General features: G+C 45.9%; 1 protein-coding gene and 1 long non-coding RNA gene across 3 annotated transcripts in view; one reads left to right on the top strand and one right to left on the bottom strand.

The window, feature by feature from the left end:
• Positions 1-26,760, bottom strand: part of LOC141572755 (uncharacterized) — a 147,320-nt gene that overhangs the window by 72,973 nt on the left and 47,587 nt on the right. The gene's annotated exons all lie outside the window — the stretch shown is intronic.
• The window catches only part of SCOC (short coiled-coil protein), a 61,012-nt gene continuing 53,417 nt past the window's right edge, over positions 19,166-26,760 (top strand). The window contains exon 1 of one of the 2 annotated variants that reach the window (XM_074338499.1): positions 19,166-19,770. The gene's annotated coding sequence lies outside the window, so the exon portion shown is untranslated. The remainder of the gene's footprint in view (positions 19,771-26,760) is intronic. The other variant, XM_019730811.2, reaches the window with a different exon arrangement.

The following is a 26,760-nucleotide window of genomic DNA, read 5'->3' as shown; positions in this document are numbered from 1 at the left end:
TAACTAAAAATGTCACCAAACAGTGCCAAATGTGAGTCCAAAACACCTCCAGTGGAGAACCACTACCATAACCTTACGACATAGTATTTGAAAATGTCTGCAGGATTAGTTTCAATCAGGTATGGTAAGATATGCAGACATGGAATGACTGTCATAAAGGCAGGAGGTTTTAGTCACTGTTCCCTGGAAACAGGGCGCTGCATGGCACACCAGGTGAGTCAGCAGGCAGAGAGGGCAGGGGAAATCAGGGGCAGAGCCTCCCGTGCGGCTTCAGGGGGAAGGAATACGAGGCAGGGCAGCAACTGTAGGACTGAGTGGTTTGAATAACTGTAGTGGGCTCTGGGCCTCAGTTGCTCTGGGGTGATTAGAGCAGGGGACTCATGGCCCAAATGTGAAAGCCCATAAAGGAGGTGGTTGGGGTTGGAGGATGGGCTCTGGATTGGTTGGTTTGCCTATGAAAGGCCTGCTTGCAGGCCCATCCCTTCCCAGTTCTAGAAAGTGGCTAGCCCTGGGAGGGACAGTCTCTCCAGAGGCAGCAAGGCCCCCGCTAGCAAAGCATCAGAACAAAAAGACATGCTTCACACAGGCAGATACAATTACCCTCTTTCACAAATGGCAAAGCTGAACGCCACAGGTAACGGGCCGTAAGTCACAGCTCCACCAAGGGGAGGACCCTCACTGAAACCTGGGGGGGCTGCACCCCTCACCCCATGCTCTTACATGTGCTATCATTACATAAACAGGTAACTGACAGACGGAACAAAGGAGGATGCTGAATAATTTCTAATAAAACAAGTACACTAAGCAATGAGAGGGGGAAGAGATCACCTGCAGTTGTCAAAAAAGGCTTTGTGGGAAAAAATGTCATTCAGACTGCTGGCCCCCCCACTCAGAGGTGACAGGGCCATCATGCTTGCTTGGTGGGTCTTGAAAGTTGGACAGAATGAGGCTCGGCAAAATTGAGGAGAAAGGATATTCTGAAAATGATGGGAAATGATGTGCTCGCAGGCTCAAAGGCAGCAAGAAGGTGCAAAGTCTGATGAAAACACCAAGTGTTAATAGGCTGCTGTGGTTACTTGAAAGTCGATTAGAAGGAAAGAGAAGAAAGGGGAGATGCAGCTGGAAGCCACCCATTTAATAAGCTCAGCCTATCAGAAGCCGTGCATGGGTGTACAAAACAGTCAGCACGATGGACTACATCGTAACAAACTAGCCCCCTCTAAAGAAGTGTCATAACTTAAATGCCTCAGCTAGATGACATTTAGAATAAGAATCAAGCTGGAAATTTCCACTTGACATCTTGCAAGCTAATAAGTTAGGCTGGGATTCTGTGACCAATAGGGAGCACACAAAGAAAGCTCTTTCCACTAGGACTGAACAGCAAAGGTTTTGGCAAGGGAAACGGACAGCCACTTGTTCACTTAGAGGTTTCTGAGCGCTCACGCTGTGCCAGGGACTGCTAGGTGACAGGGAGTTATAAATCAGGCATGTGAATAAAACAGGATCTCTGCCATGGAGGGACTACCAAAGTGTGAGCTCCCGTCTCTGCAACACCTGACAGAGCCGAGGAGGGCCCTGTGCAGCCAGCCTTGGGAAGGTGCACTAAGTGGGCACCTGTCCAGGTGAAAACCTGGAAAGTTCCCGGCAGCACGAGCTCAACCCTCTTACAAGTCTCCCCCGGCCTCCGGGGTAGGCGTCATCACGCTCACACTTCTGGAGTCTCACAGTACACACTATCACGGGGCTGTACCCCCAGAGATGCTGGTTCCCTGGGTGATAAAGCAAGTTCTACCCTCAATCCTCGATAATTCTGTCAATACCTTTGTTATCAGTTAGCATTTCAGCAGCCTGAATTAGCAAGAATTTAACTTGAATGTAAGCCCAGACGGGCAGAGATATTCGTCTGTTTTGTTCACTGATCCATCCACAGTGTTTGGCCCATGGTAGGTCCTTACTAGGTCTTTGTTGAAGGAAGGAATTGGACACACCAGCCTGGCGGAGGCAGGGGGAGGGAAAGAGTCAAGTCAAGAAGAAACAACAAGAAGACGGGTACTTTTAAGAAGGGAGGTGGGAGAGTAAGAAGTGCCAACTTGGCTTTTACCAAAGCTCTGCTATATTTGGGGAGAAGCCCAGGTCTTCTGAGCTAGAATTACAAATCGAGCGGTACCTCTTACACTACTGTCCTAAGAAGTGCCGTGGTTATGGAAAAATAACCATTCAGTACCTTTTAAATGCTGTAAAGGCTCCTCTACCTTGTATTTCCAGCCCTGAGCCCATGCCATGTTCACAGAGCACGAACACCAAACATTTCTGAGCTGCAAGATTCTCCCACAGGGCTCCATGTGCTCGTTTTTATATGCGTACATCATCAGCTGTCAATGTGAACTCAGGGCCCGGCCACAGCCCAGGAAGGCCCTGCCGTCTCCACGCCTCTGTCCCGAGGAGACGAGCGTGCCAACGTGAAAACACAGTGTGAGAGGAACAGATCTTGGAAACGATGGAGGAGGAAAACCAGGACATCTCATCAAGTTACACAAATACCTAAACCAAACATCTGGGAAAAAAGATTGTGTTCCCAGGTGTTTATAAAATGATTTTAAATGGGCAATGCTGTGTTACTCAGTTCTCCATCAGGCATTAGGTTCTCAATGTTCCCCGACCCAAGTTCTTAAATCCTTTAAAAAGCTCTCAGTTTTGGTTTTGAATCTAATTCACTCTTCTAGTTACGCGTCTTCTTGGGAAAGGTTATTTTTCTATATACTTTTTTCTCCCTTGTCATTTCTGTATCTACCATAGTTCTGCTTTTGCTTTGGTCCAGCAATGGGTGGGCCTCTAGAGCTAGGCAGGGAGGTAGCTGGTCTCTTTAACAGAACCAAGCAGATAACAAAATATCTGTCAAATGAACATATCTGCCTCAAGCTTCCCACTCTGATGGGCTCAGCGCCGAGCTCTGATTTACTGTAGTTGGAAAAAAAAAAAAATTCCCCTAATTTCACTGTCAAGATTTTGAGAAGCATTCTCATGGTTTTAAAGAGATTATTGCATAATTTGTTCATGTTTAAAGAATTATATTGTTAAATAAATTTAGCACTCCAGATTCTAAATGACAAAAACAAGTGAAGTTACATCATTTGAATTATGAAGTGTTAATGTCTTCCAATTCTGCCCCAATCAAAAGTGTAACAGTTTAAAGCTTATAATAATCATGTTCAAACATATTCAGATTATAATTACTTTTCTTCTGATAATGATAGCCCGTCTGATTGGATGATTACCTATTTGACTTTGATAAGTCTCAGAGGTCAAAAAAGGGATAATTGCAGACATCTGTTTTCTATGGAAAATATAATCTCAGAAAATAGTGTTTAAAGTGACATCTGCAAATATGTGTTTTAGAAAGAAACTCATTGCACATTTAAAATCATAGGGAAAAGAAGCAATTCCTAAGCTACTATGTATCGCACTGTCTTTGTAAATAGATGAACAACTTTAACTTACTAATATTCATGTATGCGTAAGTAATTACAAGCAGGCATGATTCTATTTTGTACAGGTGGAATTAGAAATGGAAATAGACTGTGAGAAAGGAATTTGAAAGAGTCTACGATACGGAATGAGGCAGATGCTTGTTCTCTTCACTTTTGTTTAATTCAGTCTAGACATACATAGTTGTAACCATTTTCCTGTTTTTGTTTTTGTTTTTTAATTGGAGCTGGAAGATCTTATCTCCTCAGTTTCTCCTTGTAAGGACCTTCTCCACTTAGAAATAGCTTTTCGTGGAGGAAAAGGTTCATCCATGGCTGCTGTGATTCTCTCGGCAGATGAGGTCTCAGTTCGTCTCCCTGCAGGTGCATCAGCTTCCCACCCCTCTTAGGGAGATGCCAAAGCATCTCTCCCCGCCAGCAGCTGCATTCTGCAGTAAAAATGGAGAGCCTCCTTCAGTATTCCCTCCACGCCTCCTTGGTTTGAATTCAGCAACTCAGAGTCTTTCTAATTCATGCAAGACCTGGGTGATGCCATTTGCCAGGTTCAGCTTCTTAAATATAACATTCACCATAGCACTGCCCTTCTCAAAAGCCTCTAATGGCCCCACTGTCTACAGAAAGAGTCTCAAACTTCTCAGCAATTCGTGATTCTTCATCACCTGACCGTACCCTATTTTCTCAAACTTATCTTCTACATGAAACTCTCCAGATCCATGTAACACCAAGGGGTGAGCAACTCTTTTACCGCTAATCTACATTTTTGGCGATGTCACTACACTTCCCTAGAATTTTCTCTACATCATCTCTGTCTGTTAATCTTTGGTTGTTGTGGGTTGGTTAGGTTTTGCACCTCAGGTGTAGAGACCTGGGTAAATCCTAATCTTTGGTTCATAACATACTAATATGTTACGACTGTGCAAGAGTCTCTCTTATATTTATTCATACTTATTAAAATTTTACCCAAGTCTACCCTTAAATCCTATCTTTTCAGTAAGGTCTTCTAGACACATAGAGGTGATCGCTTTGCTAAGAAAGCTCTTTCCCTCCTCTGAACAACTACAGTATTGTTAGCTCGAGTCTAAACCACCTCTTGCTGAAACATCACAGGCAGCCTGGTACCATCGTGGGGTACACACCTGCCCCCACAGTTAGCTCTGCAGTGCATGCCTGATACTTCACCATAACTCCATAATAGCCCTTACCAAGTTGTGTTGTCTGCCCCAAAAAAGAGTAAGTTCTTTGAGGCCAGACTCAGTTTCTCATTTGTCTTAATGTCCCAAGTGCCAACCACAATGGCTGACAAATCCTGTTTGGTAAGCAGTTATTGAGTACCTCAGGGAAATTAGATGACAAATCCCTGGGAAGCAATAAAGGAGCTATAGAGTTTCAGGACAGCATGACTTCTTTCCTTCTGTATCCCTTACAGCGCCTAACCGAGCACTGAGCAGATGGACGTCCTCGATAAACACTTACTGATCAAGGATGCTTCAACTTCTCAGAAAATCAAAGAACCATACATATGAGTATATTGGGAAGGTGGCCAACCTATCTCAGTCTTTCCCCAACTGTCCCATTTTAAAACCAAAAGTCCCATGTCCAGGAGTTACCCTTGGTTCAGGGTAAACGGGGACGTTTGGTCAGCCTAGCTCAAGGTCTCGCACACACACCAACAACATACATGCTAAGGACCACACTTGCAGACTTGAGTTTCTGTGTATTTGGAAGTGACTTTTTAAAAAAACTTTCTTGAAGATGAGTCTAAAATTCAAGCTCTTTAGCATTAAAAAAACCCCATTTTTAAATGTATTGTTATTCCCCCTACTCTAAATTAATACAATTTTGAAAGGCAACTAGATTTCATTTCTCAAAGTGGGGTTTCTCTTTTGGGAATTTAAAGAGATACCGACTCAAATCTATGAACTTTTTGGTCAAAGAGGAATCCAGGGAGCCTGTCACCTTCTGGACAAGGCTACACCCCACCAGGCCCCTTCCACGGGGGTGCGGATGCTGCTGTGGGTCACCAAGTCCCTTTTGTGTGGGACCAGCCTCCCCGGATCCTCTCACACATCTTCTATTAAATCTCTAAGAATTTTTATATTCTCCACACTGTTGCATTTTTATTCCATTCCACATCCGTTGTTATTGAGGGAATATTTACTTGCTATTGAAGGAAGTCATGTGGGATGTATAGTCAATAATTTCATCAAGGAATAACTTATCTTTGTGCTTTGGGTGGAAAAGGGAAGAAAATAGTTTCACTCAAGTAGCTTATGAGCTTTTCAAGAATATTTACAAAGAGATATTTTTAGACAAAGAGATTATTATTTTCCCATTTCAATAGAAAAGCAGCATAAAAACAAACAAAGCCTGAAACAAAACAAAACAGTAGAGACATATCTAGAGACTGTGACGGCCATTGATTCTTGCATTAGTCACTTAACAAATATCACCCACACAGGACACAAGCTCATGTCTAGGGAAAGGCTCAAATGGGAATTATTCTGGATGAAATGTATATGATTAGAGATGTGTTGGCTCTCTAAGGAGAGGGAGAGGGTAAAACAGATACAAAAAACTAATAATAATAACAAACCTCTTTATTTTCTCAAAGATGACAAAACTTCTAGCAAAAGCAAATTTTTGCCATAGTGAATTTTGGAACTTTGGCACACTTGCAAGTCACACCATTTACAGAATTCTGTGGTTTCCTCTTTGCCTCTTTTGAGATAGGTATCTACGTGAACAAAGTCTAGCTGGCCACGGGTGTCATTCTATTTTATGCCAGGAAATTGACTTCCAGCTAAACTATCTTTACTCCCTGAAATAATTCTGGTCCTCACGGTCGTGGTTTCTTGCCTAGGCAAGTGCAATAATTCCTCTGCATTCACTCTGTACCCTCACCCTATCTGTTCTTCACCATACAGACAGAATCAATGTTCAGTTTGCATGTATGATCATGTCTGCCCCCATCCCCCTTCATTCTCTGCTTAGATCCTGTCTTGGGGATAAAGTTCTCTGTGGATAAAGACCAAGATCCTTTACATGGTCCTCAAGACCCTGTGTATTGTGGCCACACCTACCTTGCCATCTCATCACTCCCCACTCTCTGCCTGGCTCGCTTTACTTGAAGCCAAGCCTTCCTCCAGTGCCTGACACCTGCCACTGGGCCAATTCCCATGCTGTTGCTTCTGCCAGGAACATTCTGCCTTTCCCATTCTCCAGTTGGTTAAATCCTTTTACCCCTTCAGAGGGCAGCTCAAGAACTTGTCCTCGGGAAAGCCTTCCCAGCAACCCTTATCCAGGTCACATCCCTTTGGGATATAGTCTCTTAGATCCATGTTCTTTCCCTTAAGCAAACCTGTGTGAGTATATGATCATATACTCACTTTTGTAATTAAGTAACTTCCATCGCCAACTCTATGGGCCATGAAAGAACCCCTGATGTGGATGTGGGGATTTGAGGGGCCTCGATAAATCTGCTGGAATTCAGAACCAAGTGAGAAATAAGACAAAAGGTGGAGGCCAAATGTTCACCTATGTGACTGCAAAAGCTGACATTCAAGAATGCGGCCTATATGTTTTGGACAAGTGGTCTTCCAAATACTGAGCATTAGATTTAAACAAACTTAGTCAACACCCCCTGCCTGAGCAGACCATCTCGTCCCCTCCCTACAAGGTGGCGCTGCCCCCAAGGAGGAGAGCAGAACCTGCTTCCAGTGGAGAACTTGTTCCGGGGAGAGAACAGGAGGAGGCGAGACGGCACTTACCCAGTGTCTTCCTCTTCCACATCATATTAAGTTACTCTTTCTTCCCTGGAGCAAAGTAAAGGTTTGGGGTTCGGGAAGGCGAGAAGTTTTATGCTAATGATTCTCCTTTCCACAGGTGGGGGGAAGAAGGCTCTCCTCTAACAATAAAGGCTGACAAATTATTTCTGGTAACAAGTCCCTCATTTATTTAGTAGGCAAGCTCCAAAGCCTTTCCTGGTCCCCAAACATGGGAAATAATTTCAGCTATAATCTTCAAGGTGATGTGCATCATGTGGAAAGCTTCCTTAGGCTGTGCTGCATTTCCTTCTTTTTAGCCCCCGTCTTTGTCACCTGGGTCCAAGCGAACTGGCTTATAACTTGCAAGTCCCTCATCCAGCTAGCCAGGGCTGGGGAGCAGGTGGCCTTCGCCACGGCTCCAACTCAGGACGGCTTGGGGCCAGGGGAACAGGGAGAGCTTCACTTGAACACTCTCCCTGCTCCCATAGGCAGCTGACTTCGGCAACGCAGAAGAACTGGGGGAGTTAGAAAGGGAGCCCTTCGAGCCACTGGAGAGTCTCTGGAAAAGTGGAGGCGGGGGGTGTTTGTATCTTGGTCTCTGACTTCGATTATCCTTGTTTATAGATGAGCAGTACCTTTTCCTGTTTGTACGCCCTCTAGAATGTATCCCCTGCAAATTGTATGGAAATTGAGTGTGTTGAATGCATGTAAGTAGCATCTTTAATCATCATCAACCAGTGCACTGTGCCCTCCTTATGATGTGCCAGCGACGCAAGCCGGGCCTTCCGTGGCCCTTAGAGGGATTTTCCTCGAGTCGGTAAAGCCTTGAGTAATCTTGGGGTTCTATGATAACACCATGCTACTTTCGCATTTATTCCGGTCTTAGGTTTGAACATTATGATATTAGTTGTTTAAATTTTCATAGATTCCAAGTTTCAGAAGAATTCTGGGGAAGTCATTTAAATTCATCCTCCTGCAGGTCTCTAGGTAGGGCGGCAACTGGGCTAACAAAGACAGATGGTTTCCTAGCTGATTCAGAAAAGTCTCCAGGGGGAGTGTTCTGTAACCAATGGCAGTAATCACAAATTACTAACATGCCGGTGCCCCGACTTTAAGAAAACCTGACAAGGGAAGGAAGCCATGGCAGGATAATTTATTGAGATGGGAATCTGTGCTTTGTTCTCTGTAATTTGCCTCCCCCCAGCTCCCCATGAAGGTAGCCAGTTCTATTTCCCTTCTCTGGGAGGAGATGGAATTCACTTACACCGTGCTCCTATTGCTTTAGTAGATAGAGACACAGAGAAGTGGGCTAACACTGGCCTGTGTGCTAATTGTAATGTCAGAGTCCAGCTCCTTCCTTAGGGGGAGACGCGCTGCCCTGGGAGACAGGGGCAGGTAGCTGCGTGTTCTTAGAAGAGGGATTTGACATTGCTGAACTCTCTTTGGTCATCTGTAAAAATGAAAGGTTGACTTAATGATGTGTAGGTGCCTTCCTGCTCTCGATACTTGGTGATTATCAGTCTCTTCAGCTCTGACTCGCCAGGACAGCTTGGACATTTGTTTAAAGGCTTTGCGGGTAGAGTGGCCAGCTTGAGCAAAGGGAAAGCTACATGCAACATGTGGGACAAAGTTACACTAAACATTATTTGTTGTTTATCTTCATTTACATTTAACTGGGCAACCTGTATATGATCTGATAACCCTATGAGGGGCACCTGTGTTTTGGGAGCTGGGAGGCTGAGGTGGTCTTTTTGTTCATGCCCATCTAGACTGTACCCAGGGCTCAAAAAAAAGGTTTGTATATTTCCTTTCCCTAGTTGGTTTTTAAGTTTAGAGAAGTGGCATCTTGGAATGAAAAGTATCCTAGCACAAATTTCTTCGACTTCTTCAAAATAGATATTTAACAGGAAAAAAATATAAATGGGATCTACCCATTTTACTAGAGGTCAAAATTTCTAAACTTTATAGAAGTTAGAGACCAGACTAATGAATCCTAAGCAAGGAGAAACCAGCTGCTCAATTGATCAAAATGATAGAGGCTGTTCCATCTCATCTCTCCCGGGGAGCACATGACAGGTATCACCAGTGGGAGTTATATTTTCCTCCCATCCTCCAAATTTCTATGACACAGGTAAGCAAGTGGAGTCAAGGTTCTCATTGCATTTTCTATACCACTATAAGCTTTTTTTAAAAAAAATCCCTATGAACTTTTCATTCCTTATTTTGAATTGCATTTAATATCATTCTATGGTTTAAGGAAATCATCTTTGAAGGGAGCTAACCTTGACAACACAGGTTGGGCTCTCTGTGATTTCTTGACACAAAACAGGTCAGGATCTAAAACTGAATGTGGAAAGAGACACAATTTATATTTCGTTCATTTAGTGCATATTTGACCTTCATGTGAAGGGAACATCGCCTTGGGTGAAAGGATTCTCACACCGATGTATCCCATTTTGAATCAAAGTAAGGTACCAATGCATATAGGATGCGGAATTCACAGTCTCAGGATTGAATGCTGTTAAAATTTGTGGCAAATTTAGCATCAAATATATCCTCACCCATAACAAGGAAGTCACTCGATTAGTGAGTAGGTCTGGGCACAAAATTGGAAGTCCATTGTCCAGTTTTAATAATTTAGTGGAATTTAAAGGTTTGTGAATGAGAATGACTGACCCCTAATGCCCCCTAAGTGCACCTGTGCTTGAATTGAGATGAACTAACATAAGTATGATCTGCAGGAAATAGTACCATTTAAAGATATGGGGTGTGTGTGTGTGTGTGTGTGTGTGTGTGTGTGAGAGAGAGAGAGAGAGAGAGAGAGAGAGAGAGAGAGAGAGAGAGAGAGAGAGAACCTGAGAGACTGAGTAAAAGCAATTCATTTGTCAACGCTTAATTTTCCTCAATGTCAACCTGATCTCTCTCTCTTCATACTTTATGATCTAGAAATAGGTTTGCTTTGAGTCACAGGAAGTGCCCCAAACCCATCTATCACTCCTAATTTGCTTTGTGAACGGATTTTGCTTCACTTGCAAAAGGGAAGGAAGGGCAAGTGGAAAGCATTTCGGTGTCATGAAAGAATTGCCAGTGCGATTTGTCTGGGAAATATGCGGGCATGGTCTGGATGCAGGACCCTGCTTCTGGAGTGCATTTCAAAACAACAAAACAACACGCAAAGCCTCTCATGAGGGGCAGGACGGTCCTCCTGAACAGATAAAATGGTCCAATTTCAAGAAGTGTAGACAGCAACGTAAAAGAAAACTTTTTGGAGGCTTAGCCTTGGCAATGTTCTGAGGCTCAGCTGGGATGGAGAGTTTAATGTGGGGGTGAGCCTGGGGAGCAGGGGCTGGGAGGAAGGCAGGGAGGACTCGGATTGGGATGTGATCTTGCTTAATCAAGGTGAAGCTGTAGCCTGTTGCCAGGGAGAGGAAGAACCAATGAACCTGACTACATAATTGCTATTTATCTCTCTCTCTCTCTCAAAAAAAAAAAAAAAGACTGGGAAAGAAGAGAGGAAGGGACCCACTTAGACTCTGTAGGTTATTTCTGAATAATGAAAATATTTGAAATTCTTGTTGTAATTAATCAAATCTATGTTCTTTCACAGCAGAAAACGAAGTGGATGCATCATTAATGGCTTACGGTAAAAGCATAATCATGCAAATTGAACACAGTCTCCTATTCGCTCCAACTCAAAACTGCAAGGACAATGGTGACCATCCTGAGCTTCCCCTGTGTGACAGACAGACGTCATGCTGACAGCTTTGCATACATTGTTTTCCTCACAACCGCAGATGAGGAAACGGAGCCTTAGAGGAAGTAAGTTGCCATTTCTCTGAGTCTGTATACGGCGTAGACAGGATTTGAATCTCTGAGTTTTTATCGAAGTGGTGCTCATGTTGCCATTTTGTTACAATTCTTCTCCTGCTTCCCCACAACAGACATGTCCCGGCCATCAGGAACAGGTGTTACTTAAGGACCCAAAGGAGAGAAGAGCCAGTTTAGACGATAGGAGGAAAATTGTGGCGGAGCACACCTCTGTCACAAAGAGGTCTTTGAAAATCCCAGGTGACTGAAATAAATGGAGAAAATGTACTTATTTGATACGGGGCAAGGTTTACTGCCATAGTGGATCAGCCAAGTGCAAGGGGCCTGGCCCATCCCTTGAAGACACAGGCTGATGACACAGCGGCAGGAAAGGAACTCTTATTCACAGTATTCGTGGTTGGGGTTGTGAAAAGCAGGAACATATTGTGGGTATCTCTGGATTTTAATTTTTGTCTTTTGGCTTATGGAGTTGCCAAGAGAGCTAATACGGAAAATCAGGCTTTGCCAAATTTCAGGAGAAATTCAGATGAGAACGCAGTATTTCCCTTGTAATAAAGTTCAGGGAGGGAAGAAGCCTCCTCCCCTTTCCAGTGGACCAGGGCAATGATGCTAAGTACTAACTGCTGTGTGGGTGGCCATGCATGTGAGCGACACAGTGGGAAGCACCCTGGCTTGCACCACTCTCCTCCACGCTGGCAGGCCCCTTCCCCTCCCGCACACAGATGGTTTCCTCATCTGTACCATGGGGTTAGAATGCTGGCCTTGCTGGTACAATTGTACCTGGCACTTGATAAACGGTAGTTATTACAGGGCCCCAGTTGTTACTGGGTGGGTGAGAGAAGGCTAAACCAAGAAAGAAAGAGATTTTAAAGGCTGAAAAAGAAAAAGCAGGAGGGATGGGATGGTGGCGTCTGGCCTGCGAGCCCTGCTGCTGCCCCTCCCTGACTCTGTCCTGGTCAGGAGCTCGTGCAGCTTCCGGTAGACACCCAGAGGAGGTCCGCTGTCTGCAGAGACAAAGCTGAGCCAAAAGGCGATGTAATGTGGAATTACACTCTGCATTTCTCTCTAATGAGCCAGCCTGCCTCGTTAGCAATGTCGTGCTCTTTGGAGCCAAGACGGGGTGGTGTGTGTACTTGTATGCCAGCGCCCCCGTCACATGCACATGGGTGGTTTGAGCCCAGCAGCATGACTGCCAATATCACGGTTGGTTAGTTCCTGCCCAACTCTGGCGGTGTGATGCATGCAGGAGGCGTGCGCTAGGGCTCGGTTGTCAAGGACAACGGTGGGAGTCACGCAGCCTTCACGCTGCTGGGCAAACGGACTCTCATCGCCAATGATGCTCTCAAGATCTTGTTGAGTGATGAGGTACGCTGGAAGTGACAGGAAGAAAAGACACCAGCTGTCCCCCCAGAGGGCTTACTGCTCAGCTGGAAGACCACACACACCCTGTACATGTACACACATCCCACACCTGCACTGTACACATACTACACACATATGCGTACCACACACAGACACACATACTCGTACACATACCGTGCATCACGTGTGTGCACATGCCATATGCACCAAACACGTGCACACAGGCACACCACACACATATACCATCCAACACACACACTTTCTACATATACCACACACAGGTACACACATCACACACATACCTAGCAAGCACAGACCGCAGGCACATATAACACTACACATTTACACATACTACACGCACCAAACACGTACACACACCACACCACACATAACACACACACGCCACACAGCACAATACACATATCTACACATATCACATGCATGTATACATATCAACCCGACGCTACACGCATGCACATATACCACATACACAGCACACACCTGTATACATGCACTGTACATACACTTGTTGTATACATACGTGTTGTATACATGGACACTGCACTTTTAGAAGGTAGTTCCAGAATTCTGAGGCTAGCAGCTATTGGATGGTGTGATATGTGAAACAATGAGGCGTCCCCTGGGTCTACTCCCTTATTTCCTTCACAGTGAGGTGGGGCCCCGTGGGGTGCTATGTTGTTAGGGATTCTGAGACTGTGGGTCAAGCATATTGTAAACGCCTGGATAGTGAAGCTGGCTGAGGATGTAACATTCCGTCAGAAACATGTCCAGAAACAGGCCAAGAGCTTTCTCAAAAGATAATTTTGCTGTAGATGGCATGGCCTTCCTCCAGAATCCCAGAGGCCGGAATTGTTATGGCTCACTGGGAATTGCCATAAACTCCACACAGTATCTTTTTATACTACTGACACTTCCAACACCCGAGGGTCTGCTGGATCAATGGCCCACAGCCAGGAGCTGCTGCAGGGCCAGTCCTACCCCAGTGAGAGCTGGCCGTCTCCTGGGTCAGCTGGCAAACAGGCCGGAAAGGTATTCCTGGGTGTGGAACGTGCTGTCCTCAGCCCCAGCCAAAGAGGCTGATCCGGTGTTGTGCTCCCTTTTTGTGACAGAGGACGCAAGACACAGCCTTTACTACAGAGGAGATGTCCTGGACCCCTAGGGACTCAATGCAGTGGGAGTCCCCTGACTCGTCACATGTCTCACCCTCTGGAGGGTCTGTGTCCTCTCCAGGGCTCCAGCGTACAGCAACCTCTTTCTCATCTTTCCTGATCAACATGATGTCACAATGTACTGAAGCAATGAATGTCCATATACGGTCCAGACCTCCTGGGACGATATCGTGGCTGAGGGTGAGTGAGTTAAAAACAGCTCTAGAACAACATTGAATTATAATGACATTGCTTCTTAGTCCCATACTGGTACATGTACCATGTACCGAGCGTTTATTAATCAGTTCCATCAATGAAATCACGTCTGGCACAGCAGCTTTGATCAGAATTGCTATTTGGCTGAGTCTGCAGTGGTGAATAGTCATTGTCAGGGATCCGCCTGGTTTCTGCAGGGACTGGACTGGCAAATCAAACAGAGATATGCTGGGGACCACCTCCCCTATATCCTTTAAGTCTGCGATGGACACTAATTGTCACCCCGGAATATGATATGCTTTTGATTTACTGTTTTAATTGGGGACAGGGTGGGGGTGGGGCAATTTCAGAGGCTCCCCTTTGGTTTTCCCCACTGTGATAGCTCTTACTTAACAGGCCGAGGATCCAAAGTGGGGGTTACACCAACTGCCAAGTGCAGCAATTCCAATTACAAACTCAGGGACTGGAGATAGGACTACTGGGGGCATCCACGGACCACCCGGAGGGCACACTGTGAAGCAGGCTTTAGCCAAGACTTTCTTTCTTGGTCCTGTAAGCCCCGACTCTAACAGGGTGTCTAACAGGTGTCTCATGGGGTGTCTAACGGGGTGCCTCACGGGGTGTCTCATGGGGTGTCTAACAGGGTTTCTCACAGGGTGTCTCACAGGGTAACACTTCAGGTCTCCAGGTATCACTGCCTGGGTATCTGAGTATTTTCCTTTCCTCAGTGTAGGGAGGGCCCTTTGGGAAGTAACTGAAGGAATCACCATGGTATGGACTTGCCACAGTGTTACAGTGTCATCATGCCCTGGGATCCAGCCACCTCCAGATCCCTGCATGTCACAGGGTCATCCTGCCCTGGGATCCAGCCACCTCCGGATCCCTACATGTCACGGGGTCATCCTGCCCTGGGATCCACCTCCGGATCCCTGCATGTCACAGGGTCATCCTGCCCTGGGATCCAGCCACCTCTGGATCCCTACATGTCACAGGGTCACCCTGCCCTGGGATCCAGCCACCTCCGGATCCCTACGTGTCACGGGGTCATCCTGCCCTGGGATCCAGCCACCTCCGGATCCCTACATGTCACAGGGTCATCCTGCATAGCGAGCCAGCCACCTCTTCAGTCCATGGGATCCAGATGTGAAAATCTTCTCAGGCCCAGGGAACAGAGCAAATGGTGAGGACTGTCATTGGTTGAGCACCCTCCGCTCTTGTTCCCCCATTCATGTCTCTTCTGACTCCCCACTGGCTGACCATCTTTTTTGCCCCCAGTCTCACATTCAACCATCTTGATCAAGCATGCTTAAAATCTAACTCCAGGGTCCTCTGTGGGTTCCTGCTGGTTTATGCTAGCTAATTCTTGCAGCTCCTTTGGGATATCGTCTCTTTCTTTCCTTTTCTAACCCAGCACATCCCCAGCTAGATTGTGCTGAAACTTAATCTTAGCGATTTTACTCCTGGCAGCCGGAATAAGACAAGGGACAGCTCCTGAGGGGACGTCTGTTACCTTGCTGAGGAGAGGACTCGACGCTGTCTTCAGGAATTGGGGAAAAGCTAGCTCTTACTTGGGGAGGGGCACCTCTGAAAGCTGTAAGGTTTCGGGGGGGTCTAAAGAATCAAATCCTTGGGAATGTCCACCCAGATGTCCCTGTCCCCGTTTTTCAGACTCAGGATTTCCCTTCCCATCGAAGAGCTGCCTCAGCTGAGCATTCAAACATCACTGGGGCTTCGCAATCCTAACTCTCAGATTCTGAGTTTGCTCCTCAACTGTGTCTGCTCTTCCACTGCAGGAGATGAAAGCCTCTTTATAAACTACCAGCAAGGCCCTCTGGCTCCCACACTGAGCTTTCATCTGTAGGTTAACTGCTCTCAATGTCTCATTATTCCCCCACAGGCCAGCAGTGCAATGCAGTAGCAGCAAGCCAACGTCACTGTCCTCGTGGGCCACGTTCCCCCACATCCTTCCAATGTCTCAATCATTGCTCAGGCAAAGGCAGTCTCCCCACCAGAATGTTTTTCGAGGTAACCTCACACGAAATCTTCAACAACTGCGTTGCCACCTGACACCAGGGAACACCTGTAACCCACCTACTACGGACGGGGGTCGTCTTGTCAGCCAGGTTGTGAGTAACCTGGTTGCAAAACCACCTCTTCCCACCAGCTTTCTCGGACCACTCCTGCTGTCTCCCATGTCTTTTGAGCAGTAAGACCCACACAGGATTAGATGTGCAAGGTATCTATTGGAGTAAACACCCATAAAGAATGAAAGAGAAGCAGGAGTAGGCAGGAAAAGTCTTTAGCGAGTAATGCGGGTCTGACATCTACGAAACAGGAGAGGAAGGACGGAGTGAGTAGGTTTATGGACCACCATCCAGCTCCGGGTAAGGTTCACTGATGAGCACGCAGGTCAGTGGGGTGCTCATCAGTGAGTCTCATTAGGCAGGAGTGGACTGGTCTCGTAAGCCCACCATTCCCTCGCATTGACTGGGAGCCATCCAGAATCCATAGTGGAGCCAACGGCACAGGAGCCAGAGGCTCCAAGCAGCTCTGCTCCCCACAACACGTTCTCTTAAAAGGAGGTCTGAGTGATGACCCCACGGCCCCTGTGATGGGAGAATGACCCCATTCACAGGATTGGTGGACACAGTCACCAAGAGGACAGCAAAGCAGAGCCAGCCTCAGTGTGCTCTTCCAGAAAAAAGTAGAAGTTACCCAGGCAGCAGAAAAGTTAGAGTAAGGACCCCTAGAAACCAACTCCTAACAGCTTTCCTCTATTTAGTCATCACTTTCCTACCCCTTTGGTTAAGTTGGGAAGAAGTGAGAGAAGAATTTTAGGGTCCAACATACTTAAAACCAGAGGCACCTGTAACACTGGCAGGTGTGGGAACCACTGTTTCTCCCCAGCACCAAGTCACGCTGAGGATGGCAGTCTCGGGCATCCATTCCAGACGTGTCAGGCCAGGAGACCCCACTTAGAATGCCCACCTCCCTCCAACTTCCAAGTGACTCTCTCCAACTATGGACTGGAGAATAAGACAGTGTCAATATCAAGGAAAGGTACTGAGGTGGGGCCAGTACCTGCCAAACAATTCTCAGGTTGCCGCCCATGGAAGTACCTAATGCCAACATGAAAACTAAGTGATTCCTGATTGAAGACATTATTGCTTCAGCGTATGCTTAAGCATAAAAGTTCCCTGCTTGCATGAATGTCATTCTCTGTCTAATTACCTAATTACCCAGCCCATTGCCAGGAAGGGACTTGGGCCCTAGAGAGTTCATCTGGGTACACGTTAATTGGCTAACCAATTGACTGAATTCTCCTGTTCAAAAAGTTAGAGGAAATGAGTCCAAATTTTGACAGCAGCAAAGTTCAGTGGCTGCGTCCTGTTTCTTGGGCTAGTAGAGGATTAAAAATCATTGTTCCCTTGGACCCACATCTGACCAATGGGTTTGCAGTCCAAGGATCATGGAATTTCATGGGGAGAAGGGACCATACAAGCCATCACACCCCAACCCCATGACCTGAGATGTTGACACCACTGTCATGTAGGTAGACACACATGGCGATGCCACCCATGTCAGCTCTGGTAGCACATCTGTTTCCCTTTCACTGATCGAGGCACAGAAGTAGTGACTGGCCCATATTCTGACTCCTATGAGTTGTCCAAGGTTTCCTGTGCCCAAATGTCTGGGCCCTGGGACTTCAGAGCTTACACATGGTGCCTAAACGTAGTTAGCATAACAGATTTGAAATCAAATTGCATCCTAACTTCTCCCGGCCATCCCACATGCTCCCATGTCACCATGCAATCAGCTGGCATATGGCTTAGGAAATATTAGCCACATACCAGTAAAAACAAGGCACAGTTAGGAAGCATATCTGCTGTCAAGAAACCATGCAATTAATTTCAAAGTAAAAAAGAATAATTGGATTATCTGTATCATGGCTTTCTTCATTAGTGCAGATAATTGGGAGATTTTAGTAGTATATTTCCTTCCTTCTTGAAGAAAATGCTTATAAGGAAATAATGACAATCCCTTCCCTTTAGGTTTACACTAGATGGGAGCTTGTAGGAGCTTATATAAATCTGGTACCTTTAGTTGGCAGGTAAAGGGTAAAGTACTAGGAAAAAGTAATCTTGGTGGCCTGGACCATGGCAAAATAAAAATTACGAAAGCCCTAACTATCACCGCACACAACCACCCCATGTGAATATGACATCTGCCACATACTGCCACACCGGGGTTGAAGCCACACAGACACATGCTCTCCAGAAGGAGTCAGTGGTCAGAGGCAGGCTGGCCAAGTGGGATCTGGCAATGGAGTGAAAGAATAAATCCAGACAGGAAGGGTCCTCAGGGCAAGGGCTGAGAGTCAGCATGAACAGTGGGGAGACAAGGTGACACCCAGGAGGGGAAGACACTGCTCTGTCCTCATGTGGCACGGCCCGCTGGCTGGGCTTGGCTCAAAGTGCGCGCACAAGACCACCTGCGGGAAAATCACCTGAGGTGCTTATAAGATGCACATTCCTGCCTCCCCACCACAGACCTGTTTAATCAGCATCTTTGGGATCCAGGCCCAGGAATATGGATTTTTAACAAGCGCCCCAGGTGATTCTTATACAATTAAAATTTCAGACTCACTGCTCTGTGTACATTTTGCAAACTCAGGAGTTCCATCTGCCTAGGTGTGAATCAGTATCTGACTATGGCAGGCTCATCACGGGGCGGGGTGGGGGGCTGGGGGGGCAGTGGTCTGCACGACCCCCACTGGCATCCATAGTCACCAGGATCAAATCCAAAATGGGTTTAATAAGCATGTTCTTTTTGAGAAATACTGTTCAGAGCTCCCAAACCAGCAATGGACAATCTCTTAAGGCAAAAAGGCTGAAAACAAGCAACAATTTATTTTCTCAGAACTGGAAAGGGTGGAGTGACTGTCTTTTCTAGCTGGATGTACTGAATTAGAACCATGCAAAACAAATACAGTTCCCCTGGGGCCTTGTGCAGGATTTATTTCCAGATTTAATGAATGGCCACGTGCTTGGGTTAGTGGAAAATAACCCAGAGACTGGCTCATCCCCGAAGTGCTGTGGAAAAGCCTCTCTCACCGATGCTGCAGAAGGACGCTGACCCATTTCCACATCCCAATCTCCAGGCAAAGCAGGTGACATGGCGGGGGGGAATGCAGGTCGCCTGCTGTGCATCTGAGAACACAGTTTCTCGCCATCCTATGAAATGTCTATTGATCTGAGCACATAACTTATGTCAGCCCTGACTGTCTGAAGGGAGGCTGCTCCATATCACAAGGTCATGATGACAAGAAAACCCCAATAATTCACTATCCTTGCACACAAAGGACTGAGCATTGTTTTTCTTCCTTCTTAATAATGTCGTTCTGTGGCTCTCGCCCTGTCACTGGCCTTGCTGTGGGACTTAGGGCTTAGATTTGCTTGCATTTACCTGTTTCTCCCCTGGCTTAACTTCTCAGATTCATGTCACTGCAAACCCCGGCTTTATCTGCTGTCTCTGCTGCAGCCTCATCAATGGCGCAAAAGGCTATTTAACTCCTCGAGCAAAAGCCACTGCTCCCCAAGCCCTGGGCCTTCTCTGAACCCTCTCTGCTGCCTGTCAGGATCACCACCTCTGTACTGAACAACTGTTTATCAGTGCTGAATTGACTTAATGGGCACCTGCCTTGCAGGGGGTCCTGTTGGGCTTAATGAATCCCCAAGTTTGTCAGGTTCTGTGAGACGCACAGAGGGAAGGAGGTGTGGTGACGGTACATGGCCTCTCCTGTCAGGAGCCACCGTTGTGACGACGACGCAGCACTTAGAAATGAGACACGCAACGTGCAGACACCGTGAGGAGAAGCGGGGGAGCTGTGAAGACCACGGAGCTGGCTCTGTCCTCACGGCTGATGCTCTTACCCCAAATTACCAGGTAGGCAAAGCTTGTATTCAGAGGTACCACTCTCCTCTCTCTTTTGCATTATTTTGTCCCTTGATTCATTCCTTCTCTGCTGTCCTCCCACGCCCTCCTTTCTCTCCATCCCTCACTCTGGTGCTCCCTCCTCCTCTTATCTAGGAAACATGCCTGGCTTGTACCCTGCTGTCAGAAAAGCAAAGGACAAACTGATTCACTTTAAGGAATAAGTGACTAATAAGGTTAACATCCCTCAATAGCATGTGCATTTTAAGAGGAAAATCTTAAGGGGGAAAAAAACCATTCAAATGGTGGAAATTCACACAGTAGCACAGAAAGGAGGGAGAAAGTGGGGTTTTCATTGTTCCTGAAATCACAACACTAGTTACATCCTATTGCCTTTTATTTAAAGTCAATAAAACCCCTGTTTCTTGCATCGCATATATGATATATCACTTCCTTTCCACATATTCAGGTACATCCAAAATATACTTCTTGGTCTTTTTTCTTTTTAAGCCTCCATTCCTCTGGGGTTGCAGAAATTTAATTTCAATTAATTTAACTTCTCCCCTCCCACCTTTCCGTGGGTTGCACCTACATTTTGGAGGCTTACACGGTGCCAGGTATTGGGAAGGGACATCTGGTCCTCAGGATCATTCGCCATCCATGCTGGCCTCCCCCGAGGTGGCCACCGTGCCATCTGGTCTTCAGTTATTGGAGCCCCAGGTGGCTGCTGACTCACCCTTGTTCCTGACCATGAGACACATCCAGCTCTCTCTCACCTACTTCCAGGACCTCCTGGCCATATAGGTGTTAACTGTTTCTGCCACACAGTCTGAGCCTCGGAAATCTCCCAGAGGCTGTGCACAATCTCCCCCCATTCCTTTGCCACTCACATGACTCCAACACCATGTTGGGGCATGAGAAGAACAGCATTATTTTGTGGGATTGCGTTGCTTCCCAGGCTCTGGCTGGGAACCTGGATGCACGCCCCTTCCATCTCTCGGCAGAGCCAACCAAGGCGAGTAAGGCGGGCATATGCCTTTCCTCCCCAATCCAGCACCTGGCTGACCTGAAAGGGGTGCAGGAACGTTTCTCACAGACCCACCAGCCCCTGAGTTCTGGCGGCTTTCTTCCACCTCCCTTCCTCCCAAAGATAGCCAGTCACCCCTCTTTTTTTCCTAATTTCTGGGGTTATCCTTTGCTTGAGGCCACAAATGCAAAACGACTGAATAGCGGGATGATCCAAAGGATTCAAGAAAAGGGTAGACAAAGATTGATTTTATTTTAAATTATCTATCAAACTGTAAAATACTGTGCTAGCCATTGTGAGAGTTATAAAGTGTTGTAAAGCATAGGCCTCATCTGCAAGAAACTTACACACATAAAGGTAATGCTAAATACCAACTCAGGAGTCATATGAATTTATAAGAAAAAAAGAAGTCAGTTCATAATGGCCCCCAAACAGTTCTTTTCTTTTTCCATTTTTCCCTTTCAAGAAATTAGGACTCTTCAGCTACCAGTAATTTCTCAAAGTTGGAAGCTAAATGGAATACTGGTCATACTCTATATCAACAAATATTACTATAGCTCAAATGCGTGATTAAATAAAAAATATCAAAGCTTTGCCATGGAATTTACTTACTTTGAGCAGTGTTGGAAACAAGTGAATTCTAAGGCTAAAGGATTTGAACACCCCTGCCCCCCTTAGAACTGTAGTGTCATTTGCCTTTTTTAGATCTATAAGGTTGGAGACTGTTTCTACTTAAAAAAAAATAGAGAGTAGCAACCATACTGTATTGGGACTTGTGTGGAAGGAGATGGTTGTGTTAGTCAGGGTAAGTAAAGCCAGCTGCTACAACAACCCCAGAGTCTCCATGCCTTAACACAACGAAGGTTACTTTTCACTCACTTCACCGTCCGTTGCTCCTCATGGTCATCTGGGGACCTTGCCTCTGCCTTTAATGTACGGCTCCCCGGCCACCCTGGGTGACACTGAGCCCACTCACGGGGGTGAGAGAGCATGTAGGATCGTTTATGGGCCTGCTCTGGAGGCACATCACTTCTTGTCATCTTTCACTGTCCAGAACTCAGTCACATGGCTCCATCTAATTGAGGAGGCTGGGAAATGTCGTCTAGCAGTGGGTCCAGGAGAAAAAGGCAACGGGTTTGGTGAGCGCATCACGGCTTCACTGCCATATTTGTGAGCAACATTTTCTGATGGCATAAAGCCCCCAGTGACTAAAGCTTTTTAACAAAGACCCAGAGTTGTTTCAGATACAAAGAGAGCTGGAATGTCAGAGAGACACGATCCTCCCATCTGACTTCCCTTCCTTCCTCCTGCCCCCTCCTTCCTCATCTCAGTGTGCTCTCCTTGGGAGGATGGATAGGCACAGCCTCTATCTGCATACTCGCTGGCACCATACCGGTTTCTTCAGAAAGCAGAGGCAATAGCAGTGAAAGCCGGGCTCCTCCTCCAGGTGCTCGCAGTGCCCAGGCCCAGCTCAGAAAGCGTAGCACTTGAGTATCAGCACTAATGAATGCCAGCCTCACCACTGGATGTTGGCAGAGGCTCAGAGCAGCGCTGGAGAGAAAGCCGGGTAGCTCTGATGGGTATGTGGGGTGGGCAAGGAACAAAGATGTGCTGAGCGTGTGGATGGAGGACTGTCTGTGCTGGGAGGGTTCTAATGGAAGGTATTTTGGTCTCTCTCGTGCTGTTCAAACCACGTCCAGGCCCCTGTAAAGCACTTACTTTGTTGATTGAAAGGGAATCGTTCTGAGGCAGAAAATGTCAACAGTGCTAGTGGGAATTCTACTTTTGCTCTTTAGCGTCTAAATGGCTTTAAGGAAATGGATTCACTTGGTGTTTTCAGATGAAATAGCCTTCACTTCCTGTCCTCAAACACCTCGTGTGTACAGGCAAGGCAGCCTTCTTCTGGAACAAGCCACCACCTCAGGACAGAGGGCTGGCAGCTCCTTAATGGTGCTGACATTTTTATCAATGGCTCAAGCTTAAGGAGCTGGTTGGTTTAGGCAGACATCTTCTTCCATTACATGTGCCTCAAAAAGCGGAGGCCTGAGGAAGGGACATTAGTACAATAAGCCAAGATCACAGAAAAGCAGCAACAATACTTCTGTTATGATCCAGGCAGAAAGGCAGTTGTCACCCAAGAGTGAAACTGGGGACGGAGAATGATGGAGAACTAATCTGGGCTTTTCAGATGGGGGCATAGGTGAAGCTGTGGACGAGGAGGATGAATGTATCCGATCAGGGATGTACAGTAGAAAGAACCCTGTTGTTCCTTTCTTTTCACTTCTAGTAAGTTCTAAGACAGGAAGTATTGAATTTTCCTTCCTAGGTCCTTCCAGCTAAAAATTAATCCATCTTCAGTTCATCTCTGTGGATTCAGGGGTGGGGGATGGAGTACATAAAATTCAAAAGTATCTTCCCTCTGACATTTCTATACATATAAGCTTCACAAATATTCAAACCAACCAACTCGTTAGTCCTACCTACAGTCTCATAACTCTTTTAATTATCAGAGAAGATCAAGCTGTTATCACAGCTTTCCTCAGAGACGGCAGTTGTGCCAGATGTTGGTTTCAGAGAGACTCTCTCTCTGTGCCTCCTAGAACTCTGTCACCATTTTCTGCTGGTCGAAGTTTGGGGTCCTGAGACCTTTCTTCTGGTAAGATCTTTGCCCAATCCTGCCTAGCTTAGAAAATCAAATGAGAATCTGGGTCTCAGTTGTGAAGTTACAGTTATAGTTGAATTTACACACACACACACACACACACACACACACACACACACACAAGCACACACTTTCCCATACACTGTCAACCTGCAGGGAATGACATAATCACTCTTTTTCTGAGGATTTATATTTCTAAAAAGAAGCCTAATTGCCAAAAGCACACAGAACATGCTTTTGATTTCTCAAGTAAATGGTTTAGATCAGCTGTTTTTTTAGATTACAGAACTATGAGACATGGGCATTGCATTTCCTGCCCACAGAGGGTCAGTGGGGTCTTCATAATTTCATTTTTTTTCCATTTTTTTCATATACTCATCAATAATTTATTTTGAAGATTACTATGGACCAGGGGATAAGTTATACGGGAAAGGAGAATCTTGTTGCCAAAAAGTATTGAAGGAATACAGTACTTTGGGTTTCTTGTCTTTAAAGAATTGAAGGAATTGAAAGACTAGTAAATTTGATGTTTGGCATGGCACTGAACCAATGGAAGACTGTGAAGGGTTAGTTGCCTATCCAAAAGCTTTCATTTCCCCATTCATATGTCAAATGCACTAAAAATAAGCCAGATACTATTTCTAGCTCTGAAGTCATCCTAACAGTGTCTCCAGCATGGATAGTCCTCAATGACAATCAGGGGATCTGCTAAGATTAGAAGGGGAAATAAATCAGCTAAGTGATGCTTATGTCATTCACAAGAGACCCAAGTGAATATCTAGAGACGTTATCCAGCTAGGTGTTCCCATCTATGTATAGTGTTGGAAGCCAGTAATGAAAGTAGATTGTAGACGCGGTTACCCAGTAGAATATTTAAATGTGTCCTTATTTGACTGCAATCACACAGCCAAATATATTCAAGGGCAGTTTCCTTTACAAGAAAAAAGTGAATGAAATACTCAAAGATGACATTAGCTCAATTTTATGTTTGAAAACTTAATTGCACCTAAGTGAGAAAACACAAAATTAAAGTTCTCAATGCAACAATGCCTAGTAACAGGGGGAGAGTTTGCCACACATGTTGGAACTCAATGTGATGTGGGTACTGAAACCTAGACTAGGAAAGTGCCTGCAAATCCACTACTGCCGCTTTCTAGAGCTTTCCTTAGAGATTATGCAAAGAGCCCTTATCTTGAAAGTTACACCAGGAGTGCATTTTGGATTGCACCCGTTGGAGACCTTGGCAGAAAAGAAATGACCATTTATTGAATGTCCAACCACTGGCTTGGCACTTGTACCAATTTTAGGGAGAAATAATTTTGTCCTCTACGCCTTGTCTACCAAGACAACCCCATGGATTCAGAAAGCTGAAACAAAGCCTATGTGTGCGTGGGTGTGAGACCTCAAGTCCTGTGGCCCTGCCACCAACCTTGCTGGGTTATTAGAGCCCATGAATGACTAGAGAAGCCACTGACTGACTGGTGACTCTCCGTACTTTTCAGGGCGTGTCCTTGTGATGACGACCTGTTTCTTTCCTTTAGAAACTTCTGGAATGTGTAGTATACCTTGTCCACACCCAAACCAGCCCAGAGGAGCCCAGATTCCTCTCTTCTTTCTATTGGATGCCTCCTCAGTTCCTGAATTCAGACCTATGGGAATAATACCAGGAGCTCTTACTGTCTTTGTGAAATACCTAGGAGAATCAGGAAAGGGGAAGCTTGGTCCAGTAAAACAGTTTGCAGAACTTTCACCTAGAATTTCTCTGATGGGGTGTAATCCCTTCCCACTCTTCTCTGCGGCACACTTTTGGAGTGTATTCGATGAAGAAAAACATTGCCTGTGCCACGTCTATAGTCTGTTTGTAGACCTATTCATTCCATCATTTATTCAACAAATTCTAATTGTCCGTCTACCATAGTGTTGTATTAGTCTCTTCGGGACATTCAAAGAGGATTAAGACATGGCCCATCGCTGAAAGGAACTAATTGCGTAGTTTGTTAAATGACACCTGTACCAAACCCATAACATCAGCTATGCTGATGAGCGCTGTGAGAAAACCCAAGTTCCATGGCGGAGAGGAGGCCTAAGGAAGGCGGTGACATGTGAGCTGGGCTTTGTAAGGGAAGAGTATGGCACTGCAGCATGGCAAACCACAGGATGTTGGATGACAGTAGATAAAGAGGGAAAACGGGGATTTTTCTGTGTGTGTGTGTGTGTGTGTGTGTGTGTGTGTCGGGGGGGAAAGCGCAATGAGGTTGCAGGTAAGAGGTAGGGGAAAGTTATGGAGATAACACCCCTGATTCTGGATGTGTTGAATTTGAAATTCCAGTCGGAGATCCCAGTGGAGCTTTCCAGCAGGCAAAAGAGAGCAGAGTCCTGAGAAAGTTTAAACTTGGGATCATATGTCTGCACAGAGGCCTGTTGAGAGATTGGAGGTTGCCTAGGAACTGGAGCTAAGTGTTACAGTGAAGCAATTAGCACTCTAAGCAACAGATACTAATGTCTTCATTACTTGCAGGCCCGTCATATACCAACACACAGGGAGAAATTCAGTGTGTTCCCGGCAGAGCTTCTGGGAAAAGTCAGAATCATAGGTCACTCTTGGATAGATTAGAGCAGTAGGGTTGGTCTTCGGTAAATGGATAATGTTAGGGGCATTTTGGAATTTCTCCATGAATAAAAGCTGATCTGTCCCTTTAAGTTAAAAAAAAAAAAATGCTGCACTTTTCTCCTCACCCGGAATCATTTTGAGGTTGGTGTCATGAGTAACCCTTTTCTGTTCTTGCATCGGGTGGACCCCGTCTTCTCAGAATGATGTAGACATGCGTTCTACCCTTCTGTGATCTGTCCTCGCTCTACTATTATAAGCATTATTGATCACACAATCCATTAGGGCACCATTCACCATAAATAATTTATCTCTTCAGGCATGAGCTTGTCTCTGCCACAGATGCAATCAGCAAGAACCCCCTTCAGGAGGTTTGGGCTGGAAGACAAACAACTGCATTGCGAATGTAGTTTAAACACACAAGGCCCAAGGAGACATAAAAATAACGACTGGGCAAACCTCACGCCTGGAGACCGCGTTCTCCTGGGGAGGGTCTTTTATACCCAGAATGGATCTGAAGTGTGTCAGACCAGCCTTGCTCCCACCGAAAGCATGCTGTCCTGACAAACAGATATAAGCCTATCTTCTTAGCTGAGGGAATTTGTTTAGGCAGCATATCAATATTTGTTGAACACGCTAGAGCAATGCTAAATGTTATAATAGCAGGGGGTGAGGGGCTGGAGCTGAGGGAAGGGTAGGAACAGG

The sequence above is a fragment of the Rhinolophus sinicus genome, linkage group LG07, assembly GCF_036562045.2.
Source record: "Rhinolophus sinicus isolate RSC01 linkage group LG07, ASM3656204v1, whole genome shotgun sequence".
Lineage (NCBI taxonomy): Eukaryota > Metazoa > Chordata > Mammalia > Chiroptera > Rhinolophidae > Rhinolophus > Rhinolophus sinicus.
Note: the sequence above shows the minus strand (reverse complement) of the source record. Positions and strands in the feature narration are given on the sequence as shown.